At 47.2% G+C, this 16,090-nt stretch overlaps 1 protein-coding gene across 1 annotated transcript in view; it reads right to left on the bottom strand.

The window, feature by feature from the left end:
• Nucleotides 1-16,090, bottom strand: part of GRIK4 (glutamate ionotropic receptor kainate type subunit 4) — a 901,771-nt gene that overhangs the window by 154,967 nt on the left and 730,714 nt on the right.

Raw genomic sequence — 16,090 nt, 5'->3', positions numbered from 1 at the left:
CTATCTGTGAAAGGAGGAGTCTTCCAGGAGAGGGACTCCCCCCTCAAGCTGAAGGTTCCCCGCTCCATAGAATGGAGCCATAGTTACCGTCCTTTCTTTTTATTTGCTCAGCTTAATTTACATTATTAAAAATAATCGTTTTTTTTTTAAAAATCTGCAAACATGAAGCAGGTTCTCCCCCCCCCCCCAAAAAAAAATCTCCTTTCCAATTAAAATACTCCCGCTAGCAAAAGGAAGGTGTTACTCGTAAGGCGTTCAGAGAAGGTGGGATGAAAATATTAGATCTCTCACCCATTACAAAATTTTTAATTGGCTATGTCTGGGGTTTTAAGAAATCCACAGATCAATTAAATGTAAATAAACGTACATACTGCAAAACCCATTTGAAGATCCGGATGGGAGAAGAAAATATTTCATTTTTAATCTTGGCATAATTTATTCTGCGTCTTTTAGTTGGTGGGGGGGGGGCAGGGAAAGACTATGTGTACTGCACCCAAGTCCCAACTCTGACAGCCACAAAACTTTTTTTTTAAACACACAAATAAAGCAAAATATGCCTTCCCAGGCTTAGATTTCTTATGCTGAACCCTCTTAAAGCAGCATAAATGGAAGCTCCTTTTCAAGCTATTTCCACAGAAACACTTAAGCCTTTCCTTTGATACACTTTATCTATTAATCTTGGCAATATCTAGATCTTTAATCGCTGCATAATCACGGTGGTTGATGTGGATTTTTAATGACGAGTTGAAGGCTTGATTTTGGATTTTGAATGACGCGTGAATGTGATGTTGGGAGCGGGTACGCTGTTTGCGCACTGATGTTTTAACAGCCCCTTGAATGGCATCCTTGAAATGATTCAAAAGTAAACATTGATTGATCAAAACCGAGCCTTCAAGTAATTATTTGAAAAATGACCCATAGGATAGCAGTCCAACCATCAAAGCTCCAACACAACCCCACTCCAAGATAAACACCGCGTGACCAGCATGATTTCCCCCAACATCTACAAGTGTCTGCATTCTATTCTAAAGATTTTATTTAACCTTGTTGGGGTAATGGATTAAGCTTCTCTCAGTGATAAAACTGCCTAATTGATATATGGATCTCGCCCCTCAAATCCTGCCTGACGTGCTATTCGCTAAGACTCTTGCACAAAGAAACTTACAAGGGTTCCTCTTAATCTCTAAACCGCAGCATTTTCTCTTTTTTTTTTTGTTACCGTTGGGACAACTGCCCTTCCTTTCCAAATCCTTTTTTCCACACTGAATTAGATTTGTCAACTGACTATTGCATCTTTATTTCTGTCATGCTGAACACTGGACTGGAAAGCAGAGATGCCAAGGAAGTAGCCGCCCTTGTAAACGAACGTTCGTCTCTTGGTGAGTAATAAATCTATTAGCCCCTGCTCAATCTTCAAATCTAAAAACGTTATGCAGCTCACACAAAGGGAAAGCCGCCTAAAACACCTTCGAAAATTAAATTTAGAGTCCTTAATAGAAGATGCCAATAGAGATATACCCAGCCTTAGGTTCATATCTGTATTTATCCCGGGATTTTCACAGCGGCGATGGTGTTAACGGCTGCCCAAGTAACCTTTGGCGTTTATATTTATCGACCTATGAAAAGGCCTTCCAAGGGATGTATGTTAATGCCCGGTTCAACCAAAAGCCAGCATTTGGCTTATCCTGACACAACTGTAAGCCAAGCCTCAAAATCCTTGTTGCCTCATTCTAAAAACGGTTAGGACGTGCAGGTAAAAAAAAAAAAAAAAGTAGTCCCCTTTGCAAGCACCAATTGTTTCCGACTCTGGGGTGACGTCGCATTGCAACATTTTCACAGCAGACTTTTTACAGGGTGGTTTGCCATTGCCTTCACCTTCCTCAGTCATCTACACTTTCCCCCCAGGAAGCTGGGTACTCATTTTACTGACCTCAGAAGGATGGAAGGCTAAGTGAACCTTGAGTTGACTACCTGAACCCGGCTTCCGCTGGGATCAAACTCAGATCGTGAGCAGAGGGATAAGTGTTGGACTGGATGGGCCATTGGCCTGATCCAGCATGGCTTCTCTGATGTCCTTATGTGACACAGAGTGTTGGACTGGATGGGCCATTGGCCTGATCCAACATGGCTTCTCTTATGTTCTTATGTGTGACACAGAGTGCTGGACTGGATGGGCCATTGGCCTGATCCAACAGGGCTTCTCTTATGTTCTTATGTGACACAGAGTGTCGGACTGGATGGGCCATTGGCCTGATCCAGCATGGCTTCTCTTATGTTCTTATGTGACACAGAGTGTTGGTCTGGATGGGCCATTGGCCTGATCCAGCATGGCTTCTCTTATGTTCTTATGTGTGACACAGAGTGCTGGACTGGATGGGCCATTGGCCTGATCCAACAGGGCTTCTCTTATGTTCTTATGTGACACAGAGTGTCGGACTGGATGGGCCACTGGCCTGATCCAACATGGCTTCTCTTATGTTCTTATGTGACACAGAGTGTTGGTCTGGATGGGCCATTGGCCTGATCCAACATGGCTTCTCTTATGTTCTTATGTGACACAGAGTGTTGGACTGGAGGGGCCATTGGCCTGATCCAACATGGCTTTTCTTATGTTCTTATGAGAGTTCGGACTGCAGTACTGCAGCTTTACCACTCTGAGCCAAGCGCAGGAGCAGCTGACAAAACAGACTTCTACACACTGTGGACGTTTTAACCCTGGTGCGTTTCCTTCCATCCAAATTAACAGCAGGCTCATGAATGCCATCAGAAATTTAGACCACCTGCAATGGAAATCCTAAGCAGAGCCCACCCTTCTAAGTCCACCAAAGTCAATAAGGTCTCAGAAAGACAGAACTTTGCTTAGGATTGCACTGAAGGCCGAACACAGCAAACGGAGGTAGTTGGGATAACAAGATGACGACCGCAGATTTATACCATGCCCTTCTCTCCGAATCAGAGTCTCAGAGTGCCTTACAAGCTCCTTTATCTTCTTCCCCCACAGCAGTCACCCTGTGAGGTAGGTGGGGCTGAGAGAGCTCTCCCACAAGCTGCCCTTTTAAGGACAACTCTTGTGAGAGCTACGGCTGACCCAAGGTCATTCCAGCAGCTGCAAGTGGAAGAGTGGGGAATCAAAGCGGGTTCAGAGCCAGTTTGGTGAAGTGGTTAAGGGTCCTCTTGTGAATCAAAAACTGGCTAATTAATAGGAAGCAGAGAGTGAGTATAAATGGGTAGTCTTTGCAGTGCAGGACGGTAAGCAGTGGGGTGCCGCAGGGCTCAGTACTGGGTCCCATGCTCTTTAACTTTTTCATTAATGATTTGGAGTTGGGAGTAAGCAGTGAAGTGGCCAAGTTTGCAGATGACACTAAATTGTTCAGGGTAGTGAGAACCAGAGAGCATTGTGAGGCATTCCAAAGGGATCTGTTGAAGCGGGATAAGTGGGTGTCAACATGGCAGATGAGGTTCAATGTGGCCAAGTGCAAAGTAATGCACATTGGGGCCAAGAATCCCAGCTACAATTACAAGTTGATGGGCTGTGAACTGGCAGAGACTGACCAAGAGAGAGATCTTGGGGTCGTGGTAGATAACTCACTGAAAATGTCAAGACAGTGTGCGATTGCAATAAAAAAAGCCAATGCCATGCTGGGAATTATTAGGAAAGGAATTGAAAACAAATCAGCCAGTATCATAATGCCCCTGTATAAATCGATGGTGCGGTCTCATATGGAATACTGTGTACAATTCTGGTCACCGCACCTCAAAAAGGATATTATAGCATTGGAAAAAGTCCAGAAGAGGGCGACTAGAATGATTAAGGGTTTGGAACACTTTCCCTATGAAGAAAGGTTAAAGCGCTTGGGGCTCTTTAGCTTGGAGAAACGTCGACTGCGGGGTGACATGATAGAGGTTTACAAGATTATGCATGGGATGGAGAAAGTAGAGAAAGAAGTAAGTACTTTTCTCCCTTTCTCACAGTACAAGAACTTGTGGGCATTCAATGAAATTGCTGAGCAGTCAGGTTAAAATGGATAAAAGGAAGTACTTCTTCACTCAAAGAGTGATTAACATGTGGAATTCACTGTCAGAGGAGGTGGTGGCGGCTACAATCAGAGCTAGCTTCAAGAGGGGATTGGATAAAAATATGGAGCAGAGGTCCATCAGTGGCTATTAGACACAGTATGTGTATATATATATATATATATATATATATATATATATATATACTGGCCACTGTGTGACACAGAGTGTTGGACTGGATGGGCCATTGGCCTGATCCAACATGGCTTCTCTTATGTTCTTAAGTGTGCGGACTCTTGTCTGGGAGAACTGGGTTTGATTCCCCACTCCTCCACTTGCAGCTGCTGAAATGGCCTTGGGTCAGCCATAGCTATCGCAGGAGTTGTCCTTGAAGGGGCAGCTGCTGTGAGAGCCCTCTCAGCCCCACTCACCTCACAGGGTGTCTATTGTGGGGGACGAAGATATAGGAGATTGTAAGCCGCTCTGATTCAGAGAGAAGGGCAGGGTACAAATCTGCAGTCGTCATCTTCTTCTTCTCTCAGATAAGAGTCCGCGCACTTAACCACTATACCAAACACCTCCTTCTAAGCCCCCAGTTCTTCTAGTAAATCAGTTTAAATAGCTGCAACTGGTCTTGAGCCACAATTATTCAAAATATCTGACAAGACCACCCAGCTAAATACAGCAAGGCCAACTCTCACAGCAATCAATGTTCTGATTTTTGGCAGGAAAAAATTGTCTTCACTCTAGGTGTTTCTCCTTTTCAAATATTCAAGGCAGCTTACATATATAAAAGATCACACACATACACACACTATAATATAAAATTCAGTAACATCACATAAAAACACCGAGCAACAGTAATAGCAAAAACTTTTTAAATATAAAAAAGCGGATACTTTCATGTCACACGTTATTAAATGCATGGGGTAATCTTGACAGACTTCATAGCAGAGAGTCCTTTTGGTGTAGTGGTTAAGTGAATGGACTCTCATCAGGGGGAATCGGGTTTGATTCCCCACTCCTCCCCTTGCAGCTGCTGATATGGCCTTGAGTCAGTCATAACTCTTGCAAGAGTTGTCCTTGAAAGCACATTTCTGGGAGAGCTCTCTCAGCCCCACCCACCTCAAAAGGTGTCAGTTGTGGGGGAGGGAGGGGAAGGAGATTGTAAACCACTCTGAGACTCTGCTTCAGAGAGAGGGGCGGGGTATAAATTCTTCTTCTCCTCCTTCTCCAGGTCCTACCTTGCAGATGGTGAGGAGTTAGGGTTAGTACAGCAGTCTGAACTTTTTGCTCACGACCTGAGTTCGATCCCAGCAGAAGCTGGGTTTCAGGTAGCCGGCTCAGGTTGACTCAGCCTTCCATTCTTCCGAGGTTGGTAAAATGAGTACCCAGCTTGCTGCGGGGGGAGGAAGTGTAGAAGACTGGGGAAGGCAATGGCAAACCACCCCGTTTTGTGTTCTGTATAAATATCAAGGGACAAATAAAACTCAAAGTGAAATCCAAAGGATACCACTTAGGGTAATGAAGAGAGGGCGGAACTACTCAATTCCTACTTTTCCTCAGTCTTCTCTTCTGAGGGGAACGGTGCTCAACATGGCAAAAACAGAACATATAAGGAGGGTATGAAGTTCCAACCTAGGATCAGCATAGGGGTAGTACAAAAACACCTAGTTTCTTTAAATGAAACTAAGTCCTCAGGGCCTGATGAATTGCATCCAAGGGTTCTAAAAGAGCTTGCAGATGTCATTTCTGAGCCTCTGGCTATTATTTTTGAAAATTCTTGGAGAACAGGAGAGGTGCCGGAAGATTGGAAGCGGGCGAATGTTGTCCCCATCTTCATGAAGGGGAAAAAAGAGGATCTGGGTAACTACCGACCTGTCAGCTTAACATCTATACCTGGAAAAGTTTTAGAACAAATCATCGAACAATCGGTCCTGGAACATTTAGAAAGAATGGATGTGATTTATAAGAGCCAGCATGGTTTTCTCAAGAACAAGTCATGTCAGACTAACCTGATCTCTTTTTTTGAGAAAGTGACTACCTTGCTGGATCAGGGGAATGCTGTAGACATCGTTTATCTTAATTTCAGTAAGGCTTTTGATAAGGTTCCACATACTATCCTTGTTGACAAGTCGGTAAAATGTGGTTTGGATCCTGTTACCGCTAGGTGGATCTGTAACTGGCTGACAGATCGCACCCAAAGAGTGCTTGTGAATGGTTCCTCATCCTCTTGGAGATGAGTGACAAGTGGAGTGCCTCAAGGATCTGTCCTGGGACCTGTTTTGTTCAACATCTTTATCAATGATTTGGATGAAGGAATAGAGGGAATGCTTATTAAATTTGCAGATGATACTAAATTGGGAGGGGTTGCAAACACAGAAGAAGACAGAAACAGGATACAGGATGACCTTGACAGGCTGGAAAAATGGGCTAAAACCAGTAAAATGAATTTTAACAGGGATAAATGTAAAGTTCTGCATTTAGGTAGGAAAAATCCAATGCATGGTTATAGAATGGGGGAGACTTGTCTTAGCAGTAGTATGAGCAAAAAGGATCTAGGGGTCTTAGTGGATCATACGCTGAACATGAGTCAACAGTGTGATGCGGTGGCTAAAAAGGCAAATGCAATTTTGGACTGTATCAACAGAAGTATAGTGTCCAGATCACGCTTTACTCTGCTCTGGTAAGACCTCATCTGGAGTATTGTGTTCAGTTTTGGGCACCACATTTTAAGAAGGATATAGACAAGCTGAAACAGGTCCAGAGGAGGGTGACGAAGATGGTGAGGGGTCTGGAGGCCAAGACTGAAGGAGCTGGGGATGTTTAGCCTGGAGAGGAGGCGGTTGAGAGGTGATATGATCACCATCTTCAAGTACTTGAAGGGCTGTCATATAGAGGATGGTGTGGAATTGTTTTCTGTAGCCCCGAAAGGTAGGACCAGAACCAATGTGTTGAAATTAAATCAAAAGAGTTTCCGGCTCAACATTAGGAAGAACTTCCTGACCATTAGAGCGATTCCTCAGTGGAACAGGCTTCCTCGGGAGGTGGTGGGCTCTCCTTCCTTGGAGATTTTTAAACAGAGGCTAGATGGCCATCTGACAGCCATGGAGATCCTGTGAATTTAGGGGAAGGTGTTTGTGAGTTTCCTGCATTGTGCAGGGGGTTGGACTAGATAACCCTAGATGCCCCTTCCCACTCTATGTTTCTATGATTCTAGGGAAGAAGCTGCCCTGATTTTTAAAATGAATGCGCTAGGTTTAAGTTCAGCCCTGGATCTATCTTGCTTCTTATAATTTAAGTTACTTTAGGATTTAATCTTTATTTAGGATTGAAATGTATAAACGATTTTGTTCAGGTTCCCAGTCCTTGGTTTCATCATATGTTGCTTTAAATTCTTACCAGCTGTTTTCAATTGCAATGATAAAGGTCAGATTGTGCGGGAAGATCCGTTGAGATTTTCTCCAGAGCAAGTGACACAGGAATATGTTTCGATGTGTGCTGGTGAGGTGTTATGCCCCGTGTGTGTATGATAACTATATGAATTTTAGAAATGTATGTTAGAATGATGCACTTTCTTGGCTGCAGATAAGCGGGATACGTCTCTCGGACAAAGGAACTTGAAACAGTACTACAGGCTTTACTGTTAGAGCCTGATGGTTACCCGCTATATATCAAACTTCTTTAAAAGATGAAGGTTTCAAGCAACATCTTGAAAACTGATGAAAATTTTTTTTGAAAATAAAAACTTTCTGCATCTGGAATACGGCCAGCACTGGCACTTTATTTGTCCCGCGGAGTCGGGTGAATAGTCTCCAAGCGTCTCAAGTCGGAAATTTATATAATGAACTGCAAGCACTTTTGGAAATTTCTTCTTTGCACTTTATACCTTGTATTCATGAATTTTTTGACAATATGGAATAATATGTGATTTTGTACCGTTTGAAGAATAATTATTTATATTTTTTGAAGTAATTTTCAGGATTCATTCGTTGTTTTCCACAGTTTTTTTGCGGTTGTTGTATAAGTCTCCTGACGGCACCTGGAGATCTCCTGCTATTACAATTGGTCACCAGCCTCTTGTAGGAAGATCAGTCGCCCTGGAGAAAATGGCTGCTTTGTAGGGTGGTTTCTATGGCATTATCCCCTGCTGAGGTTTCTCCCCTTCCTAAGCCTCACTCTCCACAAGCACCACCCCTCAGATCTCTAGGTGTTTCCCAGCCCAGAGCTGGCAACCCTAATAATGTAACATCTGTGGCTTCTGAGAGTTTCTCGGCTTTCGAGCATAAGAGAAGCCATGTTGGATCAGGCCAATGGCCCATCCAGTCCAACACTCTGCGTCACATAAGAACATAAGAGAAGCCATGTTGGATCAGGCCAATGGCCCATCCAGTCCAACACTCTGTGTCACACAGTGGCCAAAATATACACACACACTGTGGCTAATAGCCACTGATGGACCTCTGCTCCATATTTTTATCCATTCCCCTCTTGAAGCTGCCTATGCTTGCAGCCACCACCACTTCTTATGCCAGTGAATCCATGGTCGTTTTCGCACTCACCTCCAGCTGGCGCGACCCCCCTCTTCACCGCGCTGGATCTGCGCGGATTTCGCACTAAATGCCGCGGAGCAGCCTTTTGCGCCGGAAACTCCCGTCGCAAACGCCGCGCAAACGCCAAACTGCTTTTTGGCGATTTACATTTGAGCGGCTTTTGCGACGCAAAAGGCTGCTCCGCGGCATTTAGTGCGAAATCCGCGCAGATCCTGCGCGGTGAAGAGGGGGGTCGCGCCGGCTGGAGGTGAGTGCGAAAACGACCCATGTGTTAATCACCCTTTGGGTGAAGAAGGACTTTCTTTTATCAGTTCTAACCTGACTGCTAAGCAATTTCATTGAATGCCCACGAGTTCTTGTATTGTGAGAAAGGGAGAAAAGGACTTTCTCTACCTTCTCCATCCCATGCATAATCTTGTAGACCTCTATCATGTCACCCCGCAGTTGACGTTTCTCCAAGCTAAAGAGCCCCAAGCGTTTTAACCTTTCTCCATAGGGAAAGTGTTCCAAACTTTTAATCATTCTAGCATGTTTCAGCAGGGGCGAGAAACTTTTCAAAACCAAACCAGAAGAGAGACCTCAGATCGCAGCATGCGTTTGGTTCCTCTTCTACAGCTTGTGAAAGGGTCCTCAGGTTGGGCTTTGCTCCCTTTGCTGACCCCCTTTCCCTGTCATTTTTCAAAGCAATGCCCTGCCTCGCCCCTCCATCTTGTCCTGGCAGCTTCGATGCCCATTCTATGACACTCTCCTGCTACCTTCCTCTGCTCAGGTCTTTCATCTGACACTACTGTTTCCGCAGGAGGGAGCAAGATCTGCCACGACAGCTCAACTCGGGCTCATTTGCTTCTAATCACTTCTGCTTCTTCATCGGGCTGTGTGCGCCGCTTTCTAATCCACCCCATCCACAATCCTTTACAGGGTATTCTTTTTTCTTTTCTTTTTTTTAAATTAAAAACCGAGTTATTAACTGGTCATTTTCTCCCTTCTCCTTGCAGCGATGACTAAGATTTCACCTTTCATTATCATCACTTCCTGCTTTCCCACCTGTGTCAGTTCCTTATTATCAAAGCTCTGCTTCTTCTAACCAGGGCGAGATTTGGTAGAAAAAAGCCCAGCAGGAACTCCCGCGTGTCCTCCTCAGCGCACAGCAGACACACTGGGGAAGGCTGAAGCCACTGAGGAGGTTTTGAAAGATGCCTTCCCGCTCTAGAGTTGGACTAGATGACCCTACAGGTCCCTTCCAACTCTATGATTCCTCCCCCAGCATGCCAGCCGGAGTTCTAGCCAGCCCAGGTGGAGCTCCGCTCCTGTCCCATAAAAGCCCTGCTTCTAACTATCCACAGAGTCAGTTTGGTGTGGTGGTTAAGTGTGTGGACTCTTATTGGGGAGAACCGGGTTTGATTCCCCACTCCTCCACTTGCACCTGCTGGAATGGCCTTGGGTCAGCCATAGCTCTGGTAGGCGTTGTCCTTGAAAGGGCAGCTGCTGTGAGAGCCCTCTCCAGCCCCACCCACCTCACAGGGTGTCTGTTGTGGGGGGAGGAAGGTAAAGGAGATTGTGAGCCGCTCTGAGACTCTTCGGAGTGGAGGGCGGGATATAAATCCAATATCTTCATCTACCTCACAGGGTGTCTGTTGCGGGGGAGGAAGGTAAAGGAGATTGTGAGCCGCTCTGAGACTCTTCGGAGTGGAGGGCGGGATATAAATCCAATATCTTCATCTACCTCACAGGGTGTCTGTTGTGGGGGAGGAAGGTAAAGGAGAGTGTGAGCCGCTCTGAGACTCTTCGGAGTGGAGGGTGAGATATAAATCCAATATCTTCATCTACCTCACAGGGTGTCTGTTGCGGGGGAGGAAGGTAAAGGAGAGTGTGAGCCGCTCTGAGACTCTTCGGAGTGGAGGGTGAGATATAAATCCAATATCTTCATCTACCTCACAGGGTGTCTGTTGTGGGGGAGGAAGGTAAAGGAGATTGTGACTGCTCTGAGACTCTTCGGAGTGGAGGGCGGGATATAAATCCAATATCTTCATCTACCTCACAGGGTGTCTGTTGTGGGGGAGGAAGGTAAAGGAGATTGCGAGCTGCTCTGAGACTCTTCGGAGTGGAGGGCGGGATATAAATCCAATATCTTCATCTACCTCACAGGGTGTCTGTTGCGGGGGAGGAAGGTAAAGGAGAGTGTGAGCCGCTCTGAGACTCTTTGGAGTGGAGGGTGGGATATAAATCCAATATCTTCATCTACCTCACAGGGTGTCTGTTGCAGGGGAGGAAGGTAAAGGAGATTGTGAGCCGCTCTGAGACTCTTCGGAGTGGAGGGCGGGATATAAATCCAATATCTTCATCTACCTCACGGGGTGTCTGTTGCGGGGGAGGAAGGTAAAGGAGAGTGTGAGCCGCTCTGAGACTCTTCGGAGTGGAGGGCGGGATATAAATCCAATATCTTCATCTACCTCACAGGGTGTCTGTTGTGGGGGAGGAAAGTAAAGGAGATTGTGAGCCGCTCTGAGACTCTTCGGAGTGGAGGGCGGGATATAAATCCAATATCATCATCTTCTTCTTCATAGAGTCTCTCCCCTCCAGCACCAGCTCTAGAGCATGTGGCACCCCAGACAGGCTCCCTGCTTGCCCCCCCCCCGGTGCTGCCCTCCTCTCTCCCTCCCTCTGCAGTGTGTAATGCAGTGCCATGCTCCATTGCCCCCCCCATCAGAGCACGCTGCGCCTTGCCACAGCTGGGCCCTACTGACTTCAATGCGGACAGCGTGCCATCTAATCCTTTGAGGTGTGCGTGGGAGAAGGCTTCTCCCCCCTCCTTCCTGGAACCAGAAGTGAGGGGGACCCAAACCTTCTCCCGCACGCACTTCAAAGGATTAGATGCCACGCCGGCTGCATCAAAGCTGGTAGGGCCCAGCCTCAGCATGTTCCTCTGATCGCACCGGGGGGGGGGAGGAGGGGCGGAGGTGGGTGAAGTGCAAGGGAAGATAGGGGTGGGTGGTGGCAGGGGGTGGTGAGGGAGGCAGTCAAAGTAGGCGGTTGTTGTGGGCACCGGGAGGGGGGGTGCCCAATTCTGCGCCCCCTCCTCCCAGCACCCTAGGCAACCGTCTAGTTTGCCTAGTGGGCGAGCCGGCCCTGCACCTCTCCATTATCATGATGGGGGCTGAGTAACACTTCTTCTCTACACAACCATTGGTGTTGTCTCCCCATCCCCAGCCAGTGAACGCTATTTGAGAATACCAGCTAATTGTGACAGTTTCCTTTCCACTCTGTAGCTATTTATGAAGCAGAAACTCAAAGCAGAGTGATTGGCCAGATGGCCAGCACTTCCTGTGAAGCCTATCAGTGAGTGGGGTTGCCAGATCTGTGTTAGAAAATATCTGGAGACTTTTGAGTGTGAATCTGGGAGAAGACAGGGTTGGGGGGAAGGGGCCTCAGCATGGTACAGCATCCTAAAGTCCACCCTTCAAAGGAGCCATTTTCTCCAGGGGAATTGACCTCTGCCAGCTGGGTGACCTTGGACCAGTATCTCCCAGCCTCACTTACCTAAGAACATAAGAGAAGCCGTGTTGGATCAAGCCAATGGCCCATCCAGTCCAACACTCTGTGTCACAGAAGAACATAAGAGAAGCCGTGTTGGATCAGGCCAGTGGCCCATCCAGTCCAACACTCTGTGTCACATAAGAACATAAGAGAAGCCGTGTTGGATCAGGCCAGTGGCCCATCCAGTCCAACACTCTGTGTCACAGAAGAACATAAGAGAAGCCATGTTGGATCAGGCCAATGGCCCATCCAGTCCAACACTCTGTGTCACAGAAGAACATAAGAGAAGCCATGTTGGATCAGGCCAGTGGCCCATCCAGTCCGACACTCTGTGTCACAGAAGAACATAAGAGAAGCCATGTTGGATCAGGCCAGTGGCCCATCCAGTCCAACACTCTGCGTCACATAAGAACATAAGAGAAGTCATGTTGGATCAGGCCAATGGCCCATCCAGTCCAACACTCTGTGGCACATAAGAACATAAGAGAAGCCATGTTGGATCAGGCCAATGGCCCATCCAATCCAACCCTCTGTGCCACACAGTGGCCAAAAACCCCAGGTGCCATCAGGAAGTCCACCAGTGGGGCCAAGACACTAGAAGCCTTCCCACAATGCCCCCCCCCCCAAGCACCGGAATACAGAGCATCACTGCTCCATACAGAGAGTTCCAACAATATGCTGTGGCTAAGAGCCACTGATGGACCTCTGCTCCATATGCTTATCCAATCCCCTCTTGAAGCTGGCTATGCCTGTAGCCGCCACCACCTCCTGTGACAGTGAATTCCATGCGTTAATGACCCTTTGGCTGAAGAAGCTTTTATCCGTTCTAACCCGACTGCTCAGCAATTTCACTGAATGTCAACGAGTTCTTGTATCGTGAGAAAGGGAGAAAAGGACTTCTTTCTCTACTTTCTCTATCCCACATAGATAAGAGTTGTGAGGATAAAATAGACCAGGGGAGTATTGCAATGTAAACGGGCTCAAATCCTTGTTGGGGAGGAATGTGGAGTATAAATACCTAAACAAATCAATGCAATTCTGTGTAATAGAAGAATTCCCACTAGGCAAATGATGGCTCTCCAGTGTCCCCAGCAGTGCATTCTCAGAGGAGAGAGGAAAATTCTTTGCACATACTCAGAGGCTCTCTGCATACGACAGCTTGTAGGGACAGGGGGAACGTGCGGTGTGGAAAACAGGGCTTTTTTTGTAGCAGGAGCTCCTTTGCATATTAGGCCGCACCCTCCCTGATGTAGCCAATCCTCCTGGAGCTTGCCATAGACCCTGTACAAAGAGCCCTGTAAACTCCCAGAGGATTGGTTACATCAGAGGGGGTGCGGCCTAATATGCAAATGAGTTCCTGCTACAAATAATGCCCTGGTGGGAAATATGTCTGAAGGGTGGGAGACTCAGGGATGCAGCTATGTCAAGGTGCTATCTCCCTGTCCCAGGGATGCTCCAGGACTCTTCCCCGGTTTTGAGGATTTCTCGTTTCTAGCTGCATGGTTTGGAAGGTGGGCTCTGTGGCCTTGTAACCTGCTGAGGTCTCTGTCCTCCTTAGGTTCTATCCCAAACCTCCAGGAGTTTCCCAGCCTAGATCTGGCTACCCTACCCACCCCCATACCCCACCTGGCAACCCTATCCACACAGGTGTACCAGCTTTTCCCCAAAGGAGCTCAAGGGCATGAAACTTGCAGAATGGGAACTCAAATATGGGAGTCCAGATTTGGTGCTGGTCTGTTGCAGAAGGCGAGAGCTAAACCTGCTGCATCAAGTCAACGTATCCCAAGGAGCCCAAATTTGTTGCCGCACGTCAGAAGATTGGCATGTCCTCGTTAATTGTCTCCAGTCTGTTTTTCATTTCTTCCACTCTCCCCTGTGCAGTTAACGATCTCTTATTAGCTACCACAAATGATGCTTGTAGATCTTAATGAAGCATATGACACTATTGATGGGGATATTTGACGGCAACCTCCACACAGGTCCCAGAATTCCTGCAGAGGCTTTTATGTTTACAAATGCCACTCTCTGTCTCTTTTTTCTGTTGTTGGATTTGATTAGACAAAACAATTAAGGATGATGTTTGAAGAAGTGCTATAAAGGTCACACACATCTGATTTAAAGAGGGGGAAATGAGTTTTAGCAAACAAAACAAAACTGGGGCACTGTTCAGAACACAGTCTTCAAATAGGATTCCCACACTCCAGATGACACCTGGAGATTTTCCAGAAGAAGAAGAACAAGAAGAAGAGGAGGAGGATATCATAAGCCCTGACGAGGGGGAGCTGGAAGGGTTAACAGACCTGTGAGAGTTGCCAGCCAGCTCCTCAGTCGAACAACCAGCAGCTGGCCCATCAATTGCTCTCCCCACATTCCAGGCACCAGTGTCAGCTGTTGACGATCAATATCCTCCAAGCTCTCCCCGCCCCATCTCAAGAGTTCGAAGCAGGCTCCGGAAAGAACTTTCAGAGCAAAGACATGAGGCATGCCGATGCTTCAGATCTCACAGCCCTGAGTTCTAGTAGAGTTGCTGCCACCTATTTTATTTATTTATTTATTTATCCAGGATTTATATCCCGCCCTTCCCACTAGGTGGCAGGCTAGGGAGGCTAGGGAGCAGGCTGATTGAGGCTCCCACATAACTCCCACTCAGGACCTGGTAACCTTGTGGAAGCAACAAGTCTATTCTCTGGCTTGCATCCACGCTCCTTCCTGATCCCTGATCCTGACCTGATTGAATTCCTTGGCACCCTGACCTTTTGGCTTTTGGACACTGACTTCTGATTCCGGTTTGCGATTTTGCTTTGGTGACTTGGCTCCTGCTTGACTTCCTGGACTTTGACCTTGGACTGACTTTGGACTTCCGCCTTCCTGCGCCCTGAGAATGTGACAGAGGAGGAGGAAGAGGAGGAGATTGGATTTATATTCCACCCTTCAATCTGAGTCTCAGAGGGCGTTTTTGCACTGACCTTCAAGTGGCGCGACCACCCTCTTCACACCGGAGGATCTGCGCAGATTTCGCACAAGAAGCGCCGGAGCACCCAAAAGAGCCGGCGACGTCCGTCGCGAAACCCGCTCAAACGGAAACCGCCAAGAAGCAGGAAAACGTTTGAGCGGCTTTTGCGACGGAAGTCGCCGGCTCTTTTGGGTGCTCCGGCACTTCTTGTGCGAAATCCGCACAGATCCTCCGGTGTGAAGAGGGTGGTCGCGCCACTTGAAGGTCAGTGCGAAAACGCCCAGAGTGGTTTATAATCTCCTTTCTCTTCCCCTTCCCACAACAGACACCCTGTGAGGTAGGTAGGTAGGGCTCTCAAACTGCTCTTGAGAGAGCAGCTCTTTCAAGAACGGTGATTGACCCAAGGTCACACAGCAGGTGCATGTGAAGGAGTGGGGAATCAAACCTGGTTTTCCACTGGTTCTGGTCCTACATTCTGGGGCAGCAGAAAACAATTCCACACCCTCCTCTAGATGACATCCCTTCAAGTGCTTGAAGATGGTGATCCTATCACCTCTAAAGGCCTATATGGCCGAAGACCTGCTTAGCTTAGGGACTGTCTCTCCCCACACGTTCCCCAGAGGGTACTTAGATATGGGACACAACATCTATTAGTGATCCCTGCGCTGAGGGAAGCAAGATTAAAGTCAACTCGAGACAGGGCCTTCTCGATCACTGCCCCCTTCTGGTGGAATCAGTTGCCGGAAGAAGTTAGGGCCTTGAGGAACCTTGCCTAGCTCTGCAAGGCCTGTAAAACGACACTATTCCGGCTGGCCTTTAATCCGGAATGACTGATGTGGAAGTAGGGAATGATATCTTATATCCTGAACGCCATCTGAAACGTAATAGTGTCAACTGATATTAGCACCAGGATGTTTTTAACTGTTTTAATCGTTTTGATAATGTAATGTCCAGGGCTTTTTTTGAGCAGGAACGCAATCCCAGCTGGCTTGGCACCAGGGGATGTGGCCTAATATGCAAATGAGTTCCTGCTGGC

The sequence above is a fragment of the Heteronotia binoei genome, chromosome 12 (genome assembly GCF_032191835.1).
Source record: "Heteronotia binoei isolate CCM8104 ecotype False Entrance Well chromosome 12, APGP_CSIRO_Hbin_v1, whole genome shotgun sequence".
NCBI lineage: Eukaryota > Metazoa > Chordata > Lepidosauria > Squamata > Gekkonidae > Heteronotia > Heteronotia binoei.
The sequence above is the reverse complement of the archived record's forward strand: the minus strand, read 5'-3'. Positions and strand labels throughout refer to the sequence as shown.